Raw genomic sequence first — 22,200 nt, 5'->3', positions numbered from 1 at the left:
TGTTGTTGATAAAAACCGAATATTATTTCCTTTCGTTTCATTGTTGTTTTTGATCTCTCCTCGATATCAACTAAACCAAATGACATTGAAACACTGTTAACATCTTACAGTTGGAAATTAAAAATATGTCGAATAACGATGAAATCAAAAGCTAGTCATATGTTATAGATACTTTTCTATTGTGGCATTGTTTAGTTACTGTCTCATTCAAATATATACCATGTCTCCTTTTATCCGTAATTGATTAAACTCCTTTCGCATTAGACTATTTTCATATTACCGACTTTTGACTGCGGATTTTTTATAATTTTTCGACAGGTTACCTTCTCTGTGGTGGGACATCTTGGTACTCGGTCAAGTAAGAGAAACCTAAAGAAGTAAAGTCAAGCGTACGATCGGTACAGTTTAGGGGGGGAAAATAACTGTTTTATGTTTTCTATACACGATAAGTTCTTCGGAAAACAGTAAACTCCCCCCCTCCCCTCCCCCCAAATTGCACCGATTATATGTTTGATTTTACTTCTTTTGCTTGCTCTTACTTGACCGGGTACCAGGATGTCCTACCACAGAAAAGGTAACCTGTCGAAAAATTATAAAATCCGGAGTCAAAATTAATATGAAAATAGTCTATTCAGGTCGGTCGATTTCCCAAAAATCTGAAATTGATATCTCCAAGGTCAAATAACAATACTGAAACTTATTTGTAAATGGTTTGGACACGCTTAGACACATTTGTGTTTTGTTTACTGTTATAAATACCATTAGAATGGTGATTTCAGTATTTCTATATTATGTTATTAATTTGATGTTCAGTTGTAAGTATAATTTATGTAATGTACATAGAGTCTTTTTTATTGATAACTTATTACTAACTAAAAATGTTTTTATTGATTTACATTTTATAAGCTATCATTCATGTTAAGTTTAATGTGTGCGTGTTATGAGAAAAAAAAAACAATATCATCAACCTGTCTGCTGTGGACTGTCTAAATAGTGAATTGAAAACAATTTTTTAGTCTTCGGAGACATATTTTTTCGACTATATTTCCTCCTCTGGCCAAATACGATGCGACAATAACATCAAGGTTATATATATATAAAATGAGTATATGTTGTGTGAATATGGAAAACTTTAAGCAATTAAAGTCTTAGAAATATGTAGAATGTGAAGCGTCGATGGATATATGTCCTTAATATGCCTTGATATTTTGTAGAGTAAAGTAAGCGATTTAATTTGATATTAGACCGTCAAATGAAATACATTTTATTGTTTAGGATTCAAAATTAAACAATCATTTAAAACAGAAAATATGTATAAAAAAGAAATAAGTGACCCCTTCAAGTTTTCAAAGTTTTAACGTTCTCGTTGTCTCCGAATAATTCCACCAAACAAAAAACATGGAGCTGGATCTGCTTACCCTTCCGGAACACCAGAGATCAAACCCCAGTATTTGGTGGCGTTCGTGTTGCTCAGTCTTTAGTTTTCTATGTTGTGTTTGGTATACTTTTGTTTGTCTGTTGGCCTTTTTCTTTTTTAGCCATGGTGTTGTCAGTTTTTTTTCGACTGATGAGTTTGAATGTTCCTTCAGTATCTTTCGCCTCTCTTTTACACTGATAACAAATCTTTAGCAAGAAAATGGAACTAGAATGCCATTTTTAACATGATCTCCATAAATGTATAGATAAAGATATGGAAGGCGGAAAAATATGCAACTGCCAATATAGATAGCATATCAAACAGGTCAAATTGGGTTTCATTAAACAATAAAAGGCAAAATAACCGTAACTGTATTCAATGAATTAAATTCTTCAGAAATTTTGTGCGTCTGGATTCACCGTCTTCATGAACGCTCAAACCTTACATTTGAAAGCTAGTCATGCCTTCTGAGGACAGGATTATGGTACACTTCCCTTTGAAAGAATTCCCCGGCGACGTTTTAGGACCAAAGTGTCAGCTTAACATTTAAAATTAACAATTTAGGGAAATGGGTTGGTGTTCTGTAAAATAAAAGATTGGTTTTCCTGTTGTTTTTTTTATCCGTGAAATTTTGAGCAAAGTTAAGCAAAGACAACAATACTGATTCAGTTATGAGGAATTGTTGGCTAGTCGTCGTATTTAATTGATACGGATGATTTTATGCACCAGCTTGAAATTCAAGTTAAATTTCAAAACACAACTAGAGACCGCTAAAACTGACAGAGAGACCTTCTTGATTTACAATGTCAACATACATAAAGCGAAGTTACGCCATACAGATCCCGACAACGTTCATGCCATTCTTGGTACAGAGGACCAAAAGTGGCACATTAATATTCAAAATTGATGAAAATAAAGGAAAAAGAGTTCAAATCTTCAAAAAATGTTGACTAGGCCTACCTGATTTCTTCTACTTCATTAAATTTGAATATAGGAAGGCAAGACATAGATACAGATTCAGTCGAGAGTAATCGTGTATGAAGGGCTCTTTGTGCCAGCTTGATACTCAAAATATACTTCAAAAGTCTACCTTAGACCGATAACATTGACAGTGAGACGAACCGTTCTGAAGTTTCAATGTCGATATAATTCCTTCGTAAATATCAAGGACAAAAATTTCACAACGATTACTCCTGAATGAATCGGTGTATATTATTTATAGGATTTTCGTGAAGATTGAAAGATCTGCTAGGCTCATCCAGCATTTTGTTGTCTGAGCTCTTATCTTTATTTTTCGACGATTTTAAATATGACCGTCCGAATAAATTATGAAGAGTTGGACAATCCTGTTGATAAGACTTAATGCATAATTATTCATACATACATGTAGTTCTATGTTTTTTCTTTTTTCTTTTTATTTCAAATGAATGCCAATTGACATCCTTCTTCTGCCTTTCAATAGTTATATACTGTGTGCATGTTACTAGAGTGTCAGTAGTTTTGTAATTATAATTATATAGCATTGATAGATTGGGACACTCTTAAGGAAAGAATTGTGATATAAGTAAGTGCTCATATTGAGAGATGATTGTGTAGGGATAATAAAAAAAGATTACCTAAATATGTTTTTATATATATTTACCGATTCAAATATGATAACCAATTTTTTCAATTAATAAAGTACTATTATTTTTAAAAGTTTTGATCACATTTAGATACTGAATACTAGTGTGGAACCAGATGCTAGCGGCTGTTTGGGAATTGAATATCGTATATTATCTTACCTCCTATACATTTCTAGGAATATGATTGGTTAAAAGCAACCGCGTGGAGACCGTGTATATTCCATATTGGGTTAGTACGCGGGACTTATTTCAATACACGGTTATTAGTGGTGTTATGTCCTTTTATAAAAACAACACGGTGTTGAGGATGATTCTTAAAGGTTTCAACAGACGAAGAAATTGATAATGAACGATTGAAATAAATTCATAAAACACATTTAAAGCTAACAAGTTGTTATTGTTGGCATTTGTTTGTGTATAGACGAATGGAAGTAGGTTCTTAATACTAACGGTATTGAATACTTGATCACTTTGATATGCCACTAGTCTAAATACCACATGTTAAGATAGTTGGCAAGAAACATTCGTTACATAGTGTGCTAGTGACCTAATAGAGATTTCCAATAAAATGACATTACTCGACATAACCGACCTAACTCAACGTATTTCGTCCTATTGCATTGAAGCATGACGGAGGGGAGCATACACTGCATGCATGTTTTGCTCTTTGAACACGCATTTTTTGCTGGAATATACTTTATGTAAAAATCAACCCCAACAAATTTTTTAATCTTTAAATATTTTGTCATTAAATTTTGAATGATTTTATTGACACAAATATTTTAATGGAATAAGTAGGTTAGCAACTTGTAATCAAATACACCCATCATTTCTTGTCATTTCATTTGACCCATATTTTAGTTCTTCTCAAAATATGAATTTTAAAAACTACCAAGTCAAAATTTAGCATGAAAATATTACAATAACGAATTCGGAAGCGTGATGATTATCTCTTTTTTTTTTTTTTTTTAAAGTTTTAACGTTTAAAGTAGATTCCAACACACCCGAATTTAAAAGGTGTACGCGACTAATTTTTTTAAAATTATTTTTCTATAATTTAATTGAAGATCATTTGACGTGGGCAGAAATTCATATCATTGATATATTTATCAAATAGTACTTTTTTCGTCTTTACCTATACTAATGTTTGCGACGAGGTTTTTGTCCATGTAAACCTAAACGTGCATTCGCGGATACAGAGGAAGAGGGCGTACTCCCCCCTTTTGATCGCCAAATAATTTTGAAAATCTCATGTTTTCCACATTATCTATACAAATTTTTAGTATATAATCGTCCAGATTATTTTTCGCATCGCTCCGCTCGGCAGTATAAATTCAATTACCGGGAACTACACCCTCTTTCAAATATCTTGGATCAGGCCATAATCACAAATTGTAATGCACGAAAAAAATTCAATGATTGTCGTTTGACATTGATAAATACGTTTTAAAAACGACAATGTCTGAACATTAGACATTTCGCATGAGATTTAAAAGTTTAAGACTACATACTGAACTGTATTGTGTCCTGGATTTAGTAGCTCAGTTAACACAGAAATGTGATACTGACGTGTAATCTAATTGACACATATTCTTGTTTCTGATGTTTCTTTTAATATAAATATATATATTTATTTATTAATATTCCAAAAAACAAATCATCATGTATCTTTTGCCGATAAATTATCATTACATTTTATAGAAACTACATATAATCTGCTATACAGTTATGACCACTAATGGATGGTCCTACAGACACTCTGTGCTTTTGACATGACAAAAGGTCTTGCTTTTCTAGACTGTCTATAAACTTTTTATGCTTAATTTGTGATATGCACAAAAAACAAGGTGTAGTATCATTGCCAATGAGACAACTCTTCACAAGAGACCAAATGACACAGAAATTAACAACTAAAGGCCACCGTACGGCTCTCAACAATGAGCAACAATGAGCAAAGCCCATACCGCATAGTCAGCTAAAAGAGGCCACACAATGACAAATGTAAAACAACTAAAACGAGAAAACTAACGGTCAAATAATTGTTCAAAAAAATGAACGAAAACACAACAACAAACGAATTAAGACTTGGGACAGGCACATCCATACATAATGTGGCGGGGTTAAACATATTAGCGGGCCCCCTGACCCGGGACAGTGGTGTAACAGTACGACATAATTGATCATTATTCATACCTGGATAATTAGGGCCCCGCCGAATGGCGGACGCCCTTATAGTGATCAGTCTGTCCGTCCGTCCGTCCGTCTGTCCGTCCGTCCGTCCTTCCGTAACAAATTGTGTCCGCTCTATATCTAGAGAACCGTTATGATTTCAAAGTTTATACTTAACATGTATATAAACCAACACCAGAGGGTGTGTCATAATGTATGTACAACTTCCTAGGTCAAAGGTCAAGGTCATAAACTTCGGTTTCAGTTGACAACCCCATGTCCAATGATAAAGATACAAATTTTTTACCACACATTATTCACAGCGGGGCCCACAGAGATGGCTCCCATCTCAATGATATCTAGCTATTCTCTATTTATTAGTTGGAGTTGTTTTTAAGATAGTATTCAGCAGCTGTGGATTATTTCAGATTGGTGCATGAAGTTTATTTGGAAATACTAGAAATTGCTGTTTTTGTGCTTCGTTTCAGTCTCACGAGTCAGTCCCTTTCTTACTGTTTAAATTGTGACATGATCATTTGATAAACATACTTCTATGATCTTTTTTGGCTTTAACTTTGACATTTATAAAAACTATGTATAGCATAGAGATGCATGCGTAAAATAAGTTCTTGACATAAATTGGCTAAAATATCAGATAAGAATTAAGCCTCAAGTTATAATACTTACGACGAAGAAGCATCAAGCTATAATATTAACGACGAAGATTGAGCCTCAAGCTATAGTACTTATGTTGATGATGATACTGATGTATGTTTTATATCCAGCGACAAATATTACATATATATTAAGGATGATGAAATGATAATGATAAATGCATATACCTTTTTGTACATGCCCAACACTTAGAGTCGCATTTTCATATGCTAGGTAACAAGATAGCGTAACCGCTATAAAGACACACTTGTCTTACCTGTTCTTACTCATGAATGCATCATGCTTGGTGGAGAAGCCGAAAAATCCAGTCTTAAAGTCATTCGATCAGGGGGTCCAACAAAATAATTGAACCCGTAATCAAGGCTAGCCTGCTACCAGTCAATCCCATATTTAATAAAAAAAACCTGTTCATATATTTTATGCTTTATGTACATATATTATTATTCTAGCAACACTTGTTTTGTTTTGATAACACATTTTGTTGCATAATTTATTTGTTTTTTCTGCTTGTTTCTTTGTATCATAAAGCTCAGTTTTTATTGTAAAGTGGTGTTTCACAGCTTCCATTCTCTTTGTTACTTGCTATTATTAATATCCAGTAGAACTGTGCGCCGGTCTTTCCAAAAGACGAACAGATATTTTAAATACAGATAGATGAATAAAAAGAATTTGGTATGGCGTGAATAACGACTACAGTGGCTCGTACTGTCGTCAACAATAAGCAAATACTCATACATTATTATCAGATACTAGTATATAAGGCATTGACATGGAAAAGTGTTAACAGTTCAAACGAGAAAAAATAATTTTTACACCAGTAAAAATAACCAAAATATGACCGAAAGTAACCGACAACCACTGAATTGAAAACTCCTGACTTCGGAGAGCCAACACTCTGGTGTAAAAGCACAGTATAAAAAAACTGTAAAATTCAGTTGGAAATAGCTCGACTAATCAAATTTGAATGAAGCTCATGCAAAATAATTACATTTCTATGATGAAAGACACTGAGTACCGATCTTGAAGTACCACCAGGTACTGAAAATTGATTCTCACATGTTTAGTTACCTGAAAATATTCAACGTATTTAGTTAAAAAAAATAAGGAGATGTGGTATGATTGCTATGAGAAATGAAGTGGATGTAAATAATGATAGGCAACCGTACGGTCTTCATCAATGAGAAAAATCCATACCGTATAGTCGACTATAAGAGGGGCCAACTTGAAAAATATGAAACAATTCAATTGAGAAAACTACCTCTCTGATTTAAAAAAAAACAAAAGAATTTACGAAAAACAAATATAACAGATATGAACCAACGACAACAAGTGAACCACAGGCTCCTGGCATGGGACAGGCACATAAAGAATGTGGCCGGGTTAAACATGTTTGTGAATGCTCAACCCCCTCCCCCACAGCATGGGACAGTGGTGCAACAGCACAACATAAGAACAACCTGGAAAAACCTTCCTTCAGAGAGCTTGGTTTACACAAATGTATACATATTTAAAGTAATTATGAATATAAAATGTTTTTTTTCAGTTTTGTATCACCTTCACTGGTGATCCTGTCGCAGAGTTGTCACTTTTATATATATATATATATACCTCCAAAGCGAGACAAAAATTGAAACTAAAAATTTTCACTAACTCAATCAATATATATGATAGTTTTAGAATCCACTTATTGGATAAGTAAGAGTAAAAGAAAATTCCCGTAAAGACTGAAGTGACATTATAGTTGTATGTAAATTGGCATTCTCATCCACTTTTAATCAGAGATACTTGGGGACAGGATATTTTTTAGCCAATTACTATGTACTGTAAATTGGTAGTTTACTATCCACAGCGGTCAATGTTTATATGCAGATTATTAATCATCAGTTGCTAATCAAGTACACCTTCCAAATTACAATCTATATAACGAATTGGTGTACACATTTATTTACATACATTATTATCAATTACAATATTCTTTTTTTTAATGTTCGTTGACTTTCATTTGAAAGAAAAGTGTATGTCAACTATTAAAATTTAAAGAAGTACAAGACCTGTATTATTTTTTTTTAAATATACACATCCCTTTGTCGTACGTTTTCCCTGTTGAAAAAAAAATCGAAGATTGTAAATAAACGAGATTAACTGCAGAAGAAGAGAACGTTTCAAATGATGCTTAATAAAGTATGATGCAATCCCAGTTATCAACTTTAACAGAGACAAATTCTGATTAACACTTTGAGTTCGATTTTTCTGAAATTGCTAAAAAAAATCTATCTAATTATAATAAATACCCACGGAAATTAAATATTATAAAACATTAAAAAAAAAAAAACGAAAAGAAGAAGGGACACCAATCTGATAACGACAAATAAAAGCATGACAAATATCAAATAATAAAATTCATTTACAAAGTATATCGAAAAACAAAGTCATGGTCAAAACCATGAAAGACAACTCAAATGAATCGTATGATAGGTCAAGATACGTATATATACGTGGTCTTATGACAGTGAAGTTTAGGCGGGAATCTCAATAATCACGTGATATATAAAAATCATGATTTCTTTCGTTTTTCATCATCTTAGAAATATTTGATGTTGATGAAATTTATCATGAATGGGTTTAATAGTTTAGGAATACTTAGTTAAAACTTGAGTGACGCATTTAACAAACATAATAGGTTAGCAATAACCGGTCCCGTTACGTGCGTACGTAGAGTTAGGTACGTATGTCATTTTATTGGAAATCTCAAATACGATATATATGGGGTCAGTTAATTTCATATATATCGTATTGGGTCACTAGCACACTACGTAGCTAATAATATTCATCATATGTTCTTCCATATTCTTACATTGAGCACATAACCCTGTTATATCAATTATATATATTACAGTGCATTGTGTAAAGTCTGCTGATACACAGTATATGAAAAAATCGATCCGGAGTTACTTTTCGGATACCAGACATCACGATCTTATATACAAAGACTATAAGTATGCCGCCAAAAAATATATTTATGAAGAATTCTTGAGATATAGACTACAAACTGAATATCATACATTTCAGGAAGCTTCTGTATCCGCTACTGTAAGTTATAATATAACGGTTTGAAGACTGGAGGGTTGTGTCTGTATTGCAGAAAATAGAGTTACGTCTGGAATGTAGATCATCGTTTATGTACTCAATATTTGATTGTGGCAATTCTATTCTCGCAAAAATCGCAAACATATAAGCAACTAATTCAATGATTTAATAAACAAAAACATGAGAGTATCTGTGTTCACATATTCTTCATATCTATGCCAAGTCAATTTGCATTTATTCGTACTATAGTAGTAAAGGTTGTTACTAAAATCGAAGTTTGAAAATGTCCTTGAAAACATTAAGATATGATATCAATCGGTGGGTGTAGGAATACGTATCTCAAAACACAATAACATTCTATTTAAAACCAAGTCAGTATACAGAAATCTTTTATATATATGGAAATGAATGCACAGCTACTAGTATTTAAATCTCTTTCACGTTCAGCACAATCAAAACTGTTTGTCTTTTGTGACCGAAATTGTAATGTCTTCTTATTAAATAATTATCATTGAACAGTGGCATGTAAAGGATAGATAAATACAATATACATGTAGTCGATTACTCTAAAATCTTTATGTTTGGGTTAAGTTAAGCTAAGATCTTAAGCTCTCTCTCTAAAGAAAAAAAATCAAACAAAACTTATAAAAAAGAAGATAAAGTAATCTGTCAGACATTTCTAACGCCACCTATTGCAAAATTATATCTTATGAATAACAGGAGATGCCGATTAAACGCGAATTAGACAGCAGTCAAACGATACACAAAATAATCACAAGACATTAAAAGGTTGATATTCAGACTTTAAATATAGCAAATCATATAAAAATAAGACGATGCAGTATCATTGACAATGTGACAACTCTCCACAAGAGACCAGATGACATTGAAATTAACATCTATAGGTCACCGTACAGCCTTCAACAATGAGCAATCTCATACCGAATAGTTAGCTATAAAAGACCCCGAAATGAGATTTGTTAAACAATTAAAACGAGAAACCTACCGACCTGATTTAGGTACAAAACAATAACCGAAAACAAAGATGATATATGAGAACAAACGACAACCACTGAATTACAGGCTCCTGACTTGGGACAGGCACATACAGAATATAGTGGGTTTAAAATTGTTTGCATGTGCCAAACCCTCTCTCTAACCTAGGACATTGGTGTAACAGTACAACATAAGAAAAAACTATAAAAATCAGTTGAAAAGGGCTTTGTTCATTTGATCGATACAAAGCAAACTAACACAAAAAAAAAAAGATACAAAGTACAGATCAGAGAGGACGCGCATTTACTCATTTACTTTACTCTCTATATCGCGTCCAGTAAGGAAAAATTTGTTAGTAAATTTAATATTTGTCTGAAATATGAATATTGAGCAAATGAACGTACATTTTTCTAGGATTATTTCCAATCAGTTATCGGTATATCAAGAGGCGTTAACTTTGGAACAGCAAATGACCGGATTATTGGACTAGGTGCACATTACGATACAGTTAGAGAAACCAAAGGTAACAATTGCGAAAAAAAAGTATACTACCACAAGTGATTATCGCGATACATATTTTTTTCAAACAGTGTATAAGACATTACCCATCAATCCATATTGTCAGCTAGATCCCTTTTTTTATTAATACGCATCAAATACATATTCCTTATGATTCCTTTCACATAGTCTTTATTTTAAAAGAACTGAACCCCATTTCGTAAACTTATCTTGGAAAGCGTTAAATGTACTTCAGTCATAAAGTTATTTTCAACTTCTTTTAAGCTTTCTGCTAGGCACTACTCGCGGTTAACATAATGCCAATAAACACATTTCATTGATGTGAAAAACATTACATAGAAAATAATAAATATAGAATGCAATTGCGGAAGTGAATCAATTGCTGCATATGTAAAAAGATAAAGTTGTTTTGTCAAGAGCTAAATTACAGTAAAAATGTAAAGTAAACAAATTATTGAATTATCGTTATCTAAACCACCTGAATATTAATTTATACAACTTAAAAGCAGAAAGCAATGACATCGCCTGGATATTCTTGTTATTAGAAGAATCTTAGAATGGCTATCAAAGATAAACTCATCATTGATACAAGGATTGAAATTTAAAACGCCAGACGCATGTTTCGTTTACAAAAGACTCCTCAGTGACGCTCGAATCAAAAATTTTAAAAAGGCCAAATAAAGTACAAAGCCTAAGTTCATGCATTACATTGAAGAATTATGACATTTACGATGGTAAATGTATTCAACAAATAAAAAGATTATTCAACAAGCAAAAAATCAAGTTTGTTTAGAAATAATGCTTAAAGAGTTAGGGGCCAATTTCCCCTGAATGTGAATCACTCGCACTGGAGTTTGAATATTAAAGAATCTATATCATATGCTTAAAACATAGTTTGACAATTTTACCTATCTCTGTAAGATAAGAATGTTATTCATCACTACACGTTGAAGGCATTTTGATACAAAATTGTCAATTTTACATGTTTATGTTAAAGTTTGCATTAAAGGACGTCACTAACCAAATGGTATTAATGTGTATCCGAAAGAAAATATAAAGTTTAATTTACAAAAAAAATCATGTTTTTTGGTTAAGAATGTCCTTTTAATACATTTTTTGGATAAGTACTCAAAATTTGCCAAAACCTGTGAAAATTGTAGTTTTGGACTACCTTAATGAGCAAAACCCATACCATATAGTAAGCTATACAAGGCCCCGAAATGAGATATATAAAACAAGTCAAACAAGAAAACTAATGGCCGGATTTATTTACAAAACAAAAAACGAACAACAAATATGATAAACAGCAACAAATGACAACCGCTGAATTACAGGCTCCTGACTTGGTGAGGCACATACAGAACGTGGCGTGGTTAAGACATGCTTGTGGGCATCATACCCTTCCCCTAACATGGGACAGTGGTGTTACAGTACAACATCAAAACAAACTATGAAAATCAGTTGAAAAGTGCTTAAATCATCAGTTCAATTAAAAGCACAAATAATCCTTACAAAATCACAAAAGACACAGAGTACAGATCTGAGAGTACTCGCATTTGCTGGAAGCTAGTTCAAAGCCAAAAACAACTAATAATGTATCTAAGACTCAAATTTTAGTCAGTACACATACAACATCCAATGGGTTTAGTATAAGACATCAATATCAGTCAGAGACATTATCTTTTGCAATGCCAAAATATAGGTACAGCAGATTGTAGGACATTGAATGTATGTGTATAACAATAATATTTAGTTTGGTTTTAATTTATTGATGACAAAATCAATATATATACAGATAAAACAATATTTAAAGATCTAATTACAGTGTTTAATTGGTAACCTTAAAGTTTATCTAAAGGATCGATAAGGTAACTCGGATAGTATTGCAATTTACGGGCTCGATTAGCAACTTAACTGTAAAAATTAGGAGGTGCTATCCCGTTTGCAATAAGAGTTTTTCCATTAAATACACGCTCAAATTGTTTTACAAAGATATTTAACAATAATTCTTGTTCAAGCAAAATGTTTGGTTACGCATATCTCATGCGGTCAGAATAAACGCATACAGCAAAATGACGGCTTGGCAAACGTCTTTATATTCAAATAGTATAACACTTATATATAATACATTTTATATTTGCATAGGAGTTGATGATAATGGAGCAGGAGTTGCAGCCATGTTAGAAGTTGTTAGACAATTGACTGATATGAACAGAAATGGTGTCAAAAGGGAAAATACAATCATTTTTGTAGCGTTTGATTTGGAAGAATATGGATGTATGTTTATATTATGTGTTTAGTCCATGTAAACTTAAACAGTGTTATATAGTTTTTTTTTCTAAATTTGAAAGAGTTTTGCCCCTTATTCTTAAGCAAGAAAATTTAAACCACATGTCGGTAAAAGATATTATCAACAACCTGGCTGAATATTGACTTAAAGCATCTATCAAATTGAGAAACGCAAGTCTAATATTTACACGTCTTTCATTCTAAAGGTGTTTTATAAGTAAAATATTTTAATTGTATTTTATTGAGTCAAACTGTTCGAAATTTTAATCAAATTGCAACAAGTTGTTTAAATTTACTTTATTTTCTTCAAAGGCACAGTCTTAGATAGTTATTTTATCAGAATCCTCATTGGGGAAAACGGCTTAGGTAGTCAGTATAGTTAGCTGAAATGTGTAGATCACTCTATTCAATAATCACCTCGTCAGGGTTTGAGTTTAGTTTCGGTCGTTTGCAAAAAGGTAACAAAAATATCGATATTCAATATGTTAATATCAGTAGGTCTTTGAAGGTTTACGGATTATTTATATTTTTCGCCTCTACACTACTACAATATTCTTCAATAGAATACAGTAAAATGGGTTGGGGTTATTTTGGCGGAGTTGAAATTTCACGATTCTAGTGCAAACCATATTCGCGAAGTTTTATTTCACGTTGTTTTATCTCTTTTTCTGTTGACAATCTTCCTTAAGGATTACAATTATGCAATCGGATATAGCAAATTATTCCCTTCGCGAATATTTCCTATCTTACAGTATTGTACTACCAGATATCAAAGTTAATTTAATGCATCATGTATGCATTTTCATATATCATTTCTCGAAATATGGGTTCAAAACCAAATAATGGATATTTTGAAGAAAGATATGTTGAAGGACAATGAACTGAAAATAACACATATAAATTAGCTTAAGAAATAATGTGAACTGGGAGGATAAACTTGTATTGTGGCACGATTGCCAATGTGACAACTATCCACAAAAGACCAAATGACATGGACGTAAGCAACTATAATAGTTCATCGTGCGCCATTCAACAATGAGCAAAACCCATACCGTAGTAAGCTATCGAACGCCTCAAACTAAACTAAACTGTGAAAAAATTCAAATGAGAAACTGAGAAAAACCATTGGCTGATTAATGTTAACACAATAAACGAAAAACAAATATGACAGACAGAAACCAACGACAACTACTTTTTAACAGGCACATACAAATGTTGCGGGGTCAAACACGTTTATTAGCGCTCAGTCCTTCAATTACCTATGGCAGCGGTGTAACAGTACAAAATCAGAACAGACTGTAAAAATCAGTTCAAAAGTGCACGAAGAACTCTAAACAACTTACAAAAAGACAAAAGACACAAAGTACGGATCTTTGAAAAATAGGTCAAAGTTTACAATCAATAAATAAATCATGTTTCCCAGACTAACATTTCAGAAATGTTATCTCGTGAAGACTCGAAATTAATTACTTTATAATGTCAAGTAATGTTGAAACAAAACGATGTTACATACAACTGCTGTAATGCTTTAAGGAATGGCAGAAATCAAATTGCTTTCATTTTTTACTGCAGCTTGCTACCAATCGATAGGTTGCAAACTGCCTCAAGTCCCACTGGCTGGAAGCCGACATTTTCTTCAGACATGGGTACCTGCATGGTTAAGTATAAATTATGTCGATGCAATACCACTAGTGATGCATGGAGTAATTATATTGGACACTATGATGGAATATAATACCTCGGCTAGATCTCAGATGATTCCACCACAAATAGTAGACGCGGTATGCTATATCAATTACTTCTATACAGGAAATAAAATCCCATTTAATTGAACCAAATATTTAAGATATTTACCATTACTATTGTTTAAATAATTATTCATCTGTTTATCTGTTCAATGAACAAAAATTATGAAAAAACTGAACTGGTAGCTTGACATATGATCTAAATAAATGCAGGTATATTAGACGTAAAACTTGTTAAACCCCACCACATTGTGTTCCTTTACCAAGTCAGGTTATCTAAACAATGTATTTTTCGTTGTTGCTGGTCTCTGTACGTCTATATTTTTTTTGGAGGAGTCATATGTTGGTGGTTGCTGTTGTTTATAGTACTGTTCAAAACTTTTGATAATTCATGTTATCCGTAAATCTTATATCAACTTTCTCTTTTTTTCATCGAAAAGCTTCATGTTTACATTAATTATTTAACTGTTAAAAAACAAGATTTGGTGTTGCGAAACTGGACATGTTTATCATAAACGTACGCAAGAACATAAGCGCTCCTCTTTTCGAAGATATCAAAAGGAGAGTAAAAAAAATCTTCAACAAAATTGTATCATATAGCTCCTAAGGTCGCAGAGTTTTTTTCATTTTTTTCATTTTTCATTATCTATAAATCAATGGATGCATTGTTGACTCGGTTTCATTCATAGAAGATAGCTAGTTTCCATCCTAATAGTTTGTCGCAAGTATAGCTTCTTTCCATCCATTATTTTGTTTAACTTCAATACTAGGATTTACTTGTACTAATATACCTAGTGTATTCAATGATCATATTGTTAGATAAATCAATCGTTCTTTGATCACTTCTGAAGCTATATTTAAAGAAAAATCCAAGTTTATGAGGCCTAAAAATTGCCCATGATAGAATCATCTAATTAACAGATAGACATATTGTCGATTTTATATGTAATTGATACGTTATTGCCATACAAAGCGTAACTACTATATTTTTACTCAATTTATATTTAAGAATTGCCAAAGACTTGTGAAGTGTAAAGGATGGAGAAGTAAAATATTAATTAAACTATTGCAAAAGGGAAAGACTTGATTGTATGTACTCTTACAGATCTTTGGAGTTTTTTTAATATCCACATCTGATTTACTTTCATAGCAACTCAGTAGCCCTGGTTTGATTGCTGACAGAATTGTTTTTCACCTGGTACCTTTATTCGACTTGTGGCATTTAATTGCTTTTTTTGGTGTCTTCTCACGCTTAAAGGTAATATGGAAAGAGGTTTAGTGGAGCATTTGACAGCTCTTGCAATACATACTTGTTTGTTTAATGAAACTTGTGTTATAATGTATCCAGTTAAGTGAGGGCAGATTTCTTTCGTCATGTTTGGTTGAATTGCCAAAGGAAAAATAAACTAAACCTATTTTTGTCCAGAATTTCTTCTGTATTAAGTGTCGTTGAAGTATATGTTGGGTTCCAAAGAGAGTTTTCAATACCTATCTCCTTTATCGGTTCATATGCATGTAATGTGAATTACTCCTATACACTATTCTGTTTGGTATACTATGCGAGGACAATACCATATGTGTCATGAAGGTCTAGCAAGATGTAAGTCCTTGAAGATGCATTATGCATGATTGATGATATAGCTGTAAATTTAGAGCATTAAAAATCTTACAAAACATGGATACGTCTTTCATAAATTGATTAAAACCTTTTACTAAATTGAAAAAAACTTTGGACCTTGACTTTAAAGCGATTTGCTTAGTTTTGATATACCGACAATCAAGTACAGTTTTATATTACCACTGGGAATTTTTCAAACCTTTTATGCTATTATATATTTATTGATATTAAAGCTAAGCAGCCTAGATAAGTTTGTATTTAGCTACGTCATGATAAATTGGCAAAGCAAAAAAGAAGGCATACGAATAATACTAAAATAGACTAAAACTAACCGTTTCAAAGGTTGCATCATTCAGATTCAGTAGTAACAGTAGCTTTCGAGTATTCGATTTGTATATGACCTTGTATAAATATAAAAATGAGAGGATGTGGTATGATTGCCAAATAGACAACTTTACATCAGAGTTCAAATGACGTAGATATAAGCAATTATAGGTCACCCACCGTACGGCCTTCAACAAATAGAAACATCTATTTCGTATAGTCAGCTTTAATAGGCCCCGACATAGAAAATTGTGAAACAGTTGAAACAAGAAAACTAACGGTCTAATACAATTGACGAAAAACAAATATTACTTGTTTTGCTGTTTCCATGACACTAACCGTTCTATATTGTACAGTCTTCATGAATCTAAATATTTTTTCAATTTAAAACAGCATTTCCAGAAACCTATGATAGTATAGCTTCTGACAATTTCCGAGGAGACTTTCTTAATTTGATATACCGGCAACCAACTAACGATTCATACTTAGCTGCCGAATTTCTTTCGTCTTGGAGAGGTCTGGGGAAAGCAAAATATGAAATAGAATCTCTTCCTCTCTCGTTTCTAAAGTTCAGCACTTTACCATCTGACGACAAAAACGTTCTCATTAACTTCATGCAAAGTGATCAGGGTAATTTCTGGGAAAATGGTTATCCAGCCATCTGGTTGACGGACTCGGGTAACTTCAAACACTTATTACACATTATAACAGCTCCAGACATTTTGTTGTAGTATTTCCTTTTATTTATAATGTTTATCAATTATAATCCCTATTATTTTTCCTCAGAATGAGCGTGGTACACTATGATATATGAAATGCAAAAAATAAAATTCAACAACTCTTTTAAAGTCAGCTCAAGAAATTTTGAAGATGTTAATTTTAACTTATAGTGAAAATATTTAACGTTGAAAAGTTCTGTTAAGAAAATGTAAAATGTAAAATTCTAACTGCCATTTCAATTTATTCGCAGCCAATTTCCGAGGTGATATGATACAATGTCATCATCATGAATGTGATAATCTACAAGTCATGCTGACCGATGAAAATATCAATTTCCTTGGAAAAACTGCTGATGCTATCGTAAAGACGATTCATAAACTTTCAGAACCATCGGGATCTGGTTTGTAAATTTACTAGAACTTCAATATCGAGTTTCGCATTTATACACGACTCATGTATCACTTGGTTCCTTTTGGATTTGGAACGTCTTATCAGTACGAATTTAGGAATGTTTAATGCAATATTCTGATGAACACAACCTACATTCTAAAATGTGTCAATTCGACATGAACAATCTATACTACTTTTAATGTCATTTGAGCCATACATCAATATATGAGTTCTTTATTTAAGTAGGAAGCTACGAAGTTGACAATGAAACTTTTTGAACAGATACATAATAGACAAAATAAAATCACTAAAATAAATTGATAATACTAAACAAAATGATAGACTGAGTACTTACTACTGCGTTATGACCTCAGGTATATAAAGGTTAGTTTCAAATTAATTGGATAAATGCAATTTTAAAGTTGCGTTGGAAATCTGAAGAAAAGTTAGCGTGACACATAATTTTTCAATTCAGTCCTTAAAGCATCCTTTGAACAACATTTTCGGTCTGTAATTAACTTTTGGATAAAGATTTTTAAGGACAATTTGGGAAATGAAAACAATTTATAAAGGTTGGTGGGTTTGAGGCGCTATTCTGGATTCTCCTTCATTAGGAACGCTCAAGCCCGAAAATTCGAAGGCAAATGATGGATAAATACTTTGGAAAATACTTTTGTGTTGTTATTGATATACGAAATACGAATGATGCTTATAAAAACATATTTTAATATCTGATTGACATCAATAAATCAAATGATTTGGAGGTTTTCCAAAATGTATCAAAATTAATAATACTGCAAGTTATTTCTAAAATTGAACTATTGAAATGTATAAAATAATATGTCGTTGTATTGTCTAATTCGTTTTGCTTTTATCAAATGTTAAAATATACTTTTAGGAGTAACATCAGATTCTTCCTACAAAACTAGCAGTACAGGTGGCATATTTGGAATAATAATAGCAGTTATAGTATTACAGATTCTTTAATTGTGGCATGCATAATATGGAGGAGAAATAAATCAAATAATGAACAGATGAGTTCAAATGAATTTGAAAACCCCTCTTATGGAAAGAAATAAACGGACAGTCAGTGGAACGTGTTTCCGGGCAAAACTTTGTATTCTTTAGCAAGCCTGTGAATGATTACGCGTTCCTATGAACTAACGTTTTACATATATTAAACCCCTATATCTATGTTTACAGCTTGGCTAGGTGTGGTATAATTGATTTATTATATAAATTATGTAATACCTTTTAAAGAGGCCAAGTTTTTATAACCTCAATATTTGAGAACAATAATTTGTTTAATGAGTGATTTAGTCTTTTAAATGAAAGCATATTATTGAGAGTCATGAGAGAAAGATATAGGTTCTTTGCTTCTTAAAACTCTTTCGACATGCGTGTGTGTTCAGGATTGTGTCTTGGTACATGGTAAAACAAACTATGCAAATTAGTTTTCACTTTTCATCAAATATTATGTGTATGTATGTAATTAACTGTTATGCATATTCTTTGGTCCTTTCAAATATGCATACTACGTGGAATATTTGGCAAAATGGTTTCTGCATTACACCATGAGTCTAGAAAATATTGTGAAAGAAAAAAAAACAAGAAAATTATTTTTTTATACTCATATTTATTATGCAATGTGCAACATTTGCAAGTAATCAAATCAAAAAAATATGTGACTCTAAATCATGACAAAAGTTTTCCATTGACAAACATACAATATTGTTCTTTTTTTTGCAAAACTTCAGCAAAAACCATATAGTCGTCACAGTGTGAGAAGAAAGTTGCACGGGTTTTTTTTTTATTCGGAAGACAGTCAAGCAGTCCTCCGCCATTCGAAAGAATAATAAGTTACTGGGTGTAAGGTTTGATTAACACACGTTACTACATAAAGCTTCCACTTCAAGATTTGGTAAAGAAAATGTTCTATTTGTACATAAAATTTGGTAAAGAAAATGTTCTATATGTACATAAGATTTGGTAAAGAAAATGTTCTCTATGTATATAATAGATAAATCTTCAAAATTTCAGCCATAAAGGTCCAGCAATAACAAAAACCAGCAAAATAATAAAAAAACGACATATGCACCCAAACATTTGCCTTAGAATGGTGGAGCTCTAAGTAAATCGATCTAAACTGTCAAATAACAGCGATTAAAACTTATCATTGGTGCAATTGTTGCGTATGCACCTTTTCTAATGTATAGTTTTACCTCTCGGAAAGTTTAGAAGCAATAAAACAAAAAAGTTCGTACAAAATGAAATACATAAAACCGGAAGTGAGACCAGGGCTTACAGTCTAAAACATTTCGAGTACGATTATCGAACTCACGCAGAAATCAACCAATCAAAGTACTGGATTTGGTGTTTCGAGCAAAAATGTTGTACTCCAAGTACTGAGTAAAGTTTTATGACTGAAAAGCCAGGTACTCTGAAAGGGTCAGCATCTTCTGAAGTTCACTTTATTTGTTTTTGACTAAACATTTAAAAAACATGTCGAGCTCCACAACATAAATATATAAACAATACAACAAAGAAAGTTTTATCAAAAGACCTAAATGTTCAAACTTGATACAGGCATTCGAATGTTTAATGGAATTCTCAAAATGCTCTCAACCTTATCAACTGTTAACGGAACCAATGGAAAGACACGTATACGTCAGCAAAAATCAAGTTAGACCAAAGTATCAACATATCAACAAAACAAACGTAGACTCACATTGCAATTGCAGATATTGGAAGCTAGATAAAACTTATATATCTGTTAATTAAGATTAGTAAACTGATTTGGGTGTTAAATGGTAATTATGAACTTAACAACATCTGAAGATTCTGAACCTAAAAACGTTAAGTCTTGTGATGAGCTTATGTTAATTTTCCGATTTTTTTTTTCTCTTAGAAAATTCAGTACCGTTCAGAAATATGACTTGCAAAGTATTCAGTATGTTGCTATTTCTGATGAAGGTAAATCCAGAATAGCACTTCGCACGCATGAAATTTATAAAGTGTTGTTTTCATTTTTTGTACAGGTAAAAAGCAACTTCTAAACCTTCTGAACAAAGACTGAACAGATCTTAAATACCTGGAAGCGAATTGTCTAAACAGTTACTGTTCTGACTTTACCGCAGTGGATAAGTCTGATAATTCACTGAAATTATTAAATAAATCATTGTTTAGCCTTTTAAGAACGCGGAAAAGTCTGATAATTCACTGAAAATGATTAAATATTTCATTGTTTAGCCTTTGAAGAACGTGGATAAGTCTGATAATTAACTAAACTGTTTAAATAATTCATTGGTCAGTCTTTTAAGAGCAGTTCACACCAAAATGACCGTTTCAGTTAAAAATTGGTTTACTAGTGAGAAGCTATACTATAGCACGAAATTAAGATTGTTCAAAATAACTTGAATGAAATGTTTGCGATTAAATCAACCTGAAATCGGAAATATCCGGGGGAAGCCAGTATTTATCAGCAATATTTGAATCGTTACAGTTATTATTAGTTAATCAAATCGAGCCAACAATATCATCATTTCTATATCTTTTCATCTTTTTTTTCTGGTGGGGATGATACACATAGAAAATGTCAATGAAATGATCCGTATGTCTAATGTTGAATTATTTTAGAGTGAAACAAATATGTTGAATTCTAAAAGCTTTTAGGCCTTTGTATCGTTGGTTGAATTTTGAATTTCACGTTTATCCGACATCTTCTTTTAATGATAATTGTCATGTATGTGTTATGCACATGTGTGTGTAAGGAAACAAATAAAACAAATGTATCAAATGTTACACCGATTTAAATAAAATCGGGAAACACCAATCTCTAAATAAAAGATAGAAAAATACTTTACTTTGTTAATTGGTTGAACAATTGCATGATGACTATCTTGATTTTATAGACGATTTTAAGTTGTGCATAAACATGGTTTTATCGTCCTTTTAATTTTGATAACGATGCAAAAATACAATTTATTTTATCAGTATAGATATTGATTTTATTATCAATCAATTAAAATCGAATGTGATATTATTGTTATACACATATACATGTACATTCATGGTCCTACAATCTGTCGATACCTATATTTTTGCATTATACAAGGTCATGTCTTTCCCTGACTATTAATGACGTATTTTCATTAAATCCATTGGATGTTGGATGTGTACTGATTTATATGTTTGTCTAAGATACATGACCTTTTATTCGTTATGTTTGGCTTTGAACTTACAAAGCTAAACAATTTAACCCCGCCACATTCTATATGTGCCTGTCCCAAGTTTTTGCTGTTTATCATATTTGTTTTTCATTGATTGTTTTGTATAGTTTGTACTTGAGATATTCTGTTGTACCATACACTGTCCCAGGTTTAGGGGGAGGGTGGGGCGCTCGATGACATATCTGACCTCACCACTTCTGTATGTGCCTGCCCCAAGTCAGAAGCCTGTAATTCAGTGCTTGTCGTTTGTTGTTGTATATTATATTTTCGTTTATTGTTTTGTACTAAATCAGGCCGTTTGTTTTCTCGTTTGAATTGTTTTTCGTTTGTCATTTCTGGGCCTTTTAAAGTTTTTTATGAGGTAAGGATTTTGCTCATTGTTGAAGGCTGTATGGTG

General features: G+C 32.2%; 3 protein-coding genes and 1 long non-coding RNA gene across 14 annotated transcripts in view; 2 read left to right on the top strand and 2 right to left on the bottom strand.

Annotated features, from left to right (window-relative positions):
* Positions 1 to 22,200, top strand: part of LOC127700504 (uncharacterized protein YfbL-like) — a 323,855-nt gene that overhangs the window by 118,932 nt on the left and 182,723 nt on the right. The window lies entirely within an intron of this gene.
* LOC127700500 (uncharacterized) overlaps positions 1 to 22,200 on the bottom strand; it is a 245,133-nt gene that overhangs the window by 142,038 nt on the left and 80,895 nt on the right. The window lies entirely within an intron of this gene.
* The window catches only part of LOC127700502 (uncharacterized), a 108,034-nt gene that overhangs the window by 29,687 nt on the left and 56,147 nt on the right, over positions 1 to 22,200 (bottom strand). The gene's annotated exons all lie outside the window — the stretch shown is intronic.
* LOC127700509 (uncharacterized) lies at positions 678 to 21,432 on the top strand. The gene is made up of 7 exons (XR_007981611.1): positions 678 to 815; positions 8,783 to 8,976; positions 10,384 to 10,492; positions 12,634 to 12,765; positions 14,350 to 17,142; positions 17,435 to 17,584; positions 18,473 to 21,432. It is a non-coding gene; the product is annotated as an uncharacterized LOC127700509 (long non-coding RNA).

Source organism: Mytilus californianus, unplaced genomic scaffold, assembly GCF_021869535.1.
Source record: "Mytilus californianus isolate M0D057914Y unplaced genomic scaffold, xbMytCali1.0.p SCAF_5, whole genome shotgun sequence".
Lineage (NCBI taxonomy): Eukaryota > Metazoa > Mollusca > Bivalvia > Mytilida > Mytilidae > Mytilus > Mytilus californianus.
The sequence above is the reverse complement of the archived record's forward strand: the minus strand, read 5'-3'. Positions and strand labels throughout refer to the sequence as shown.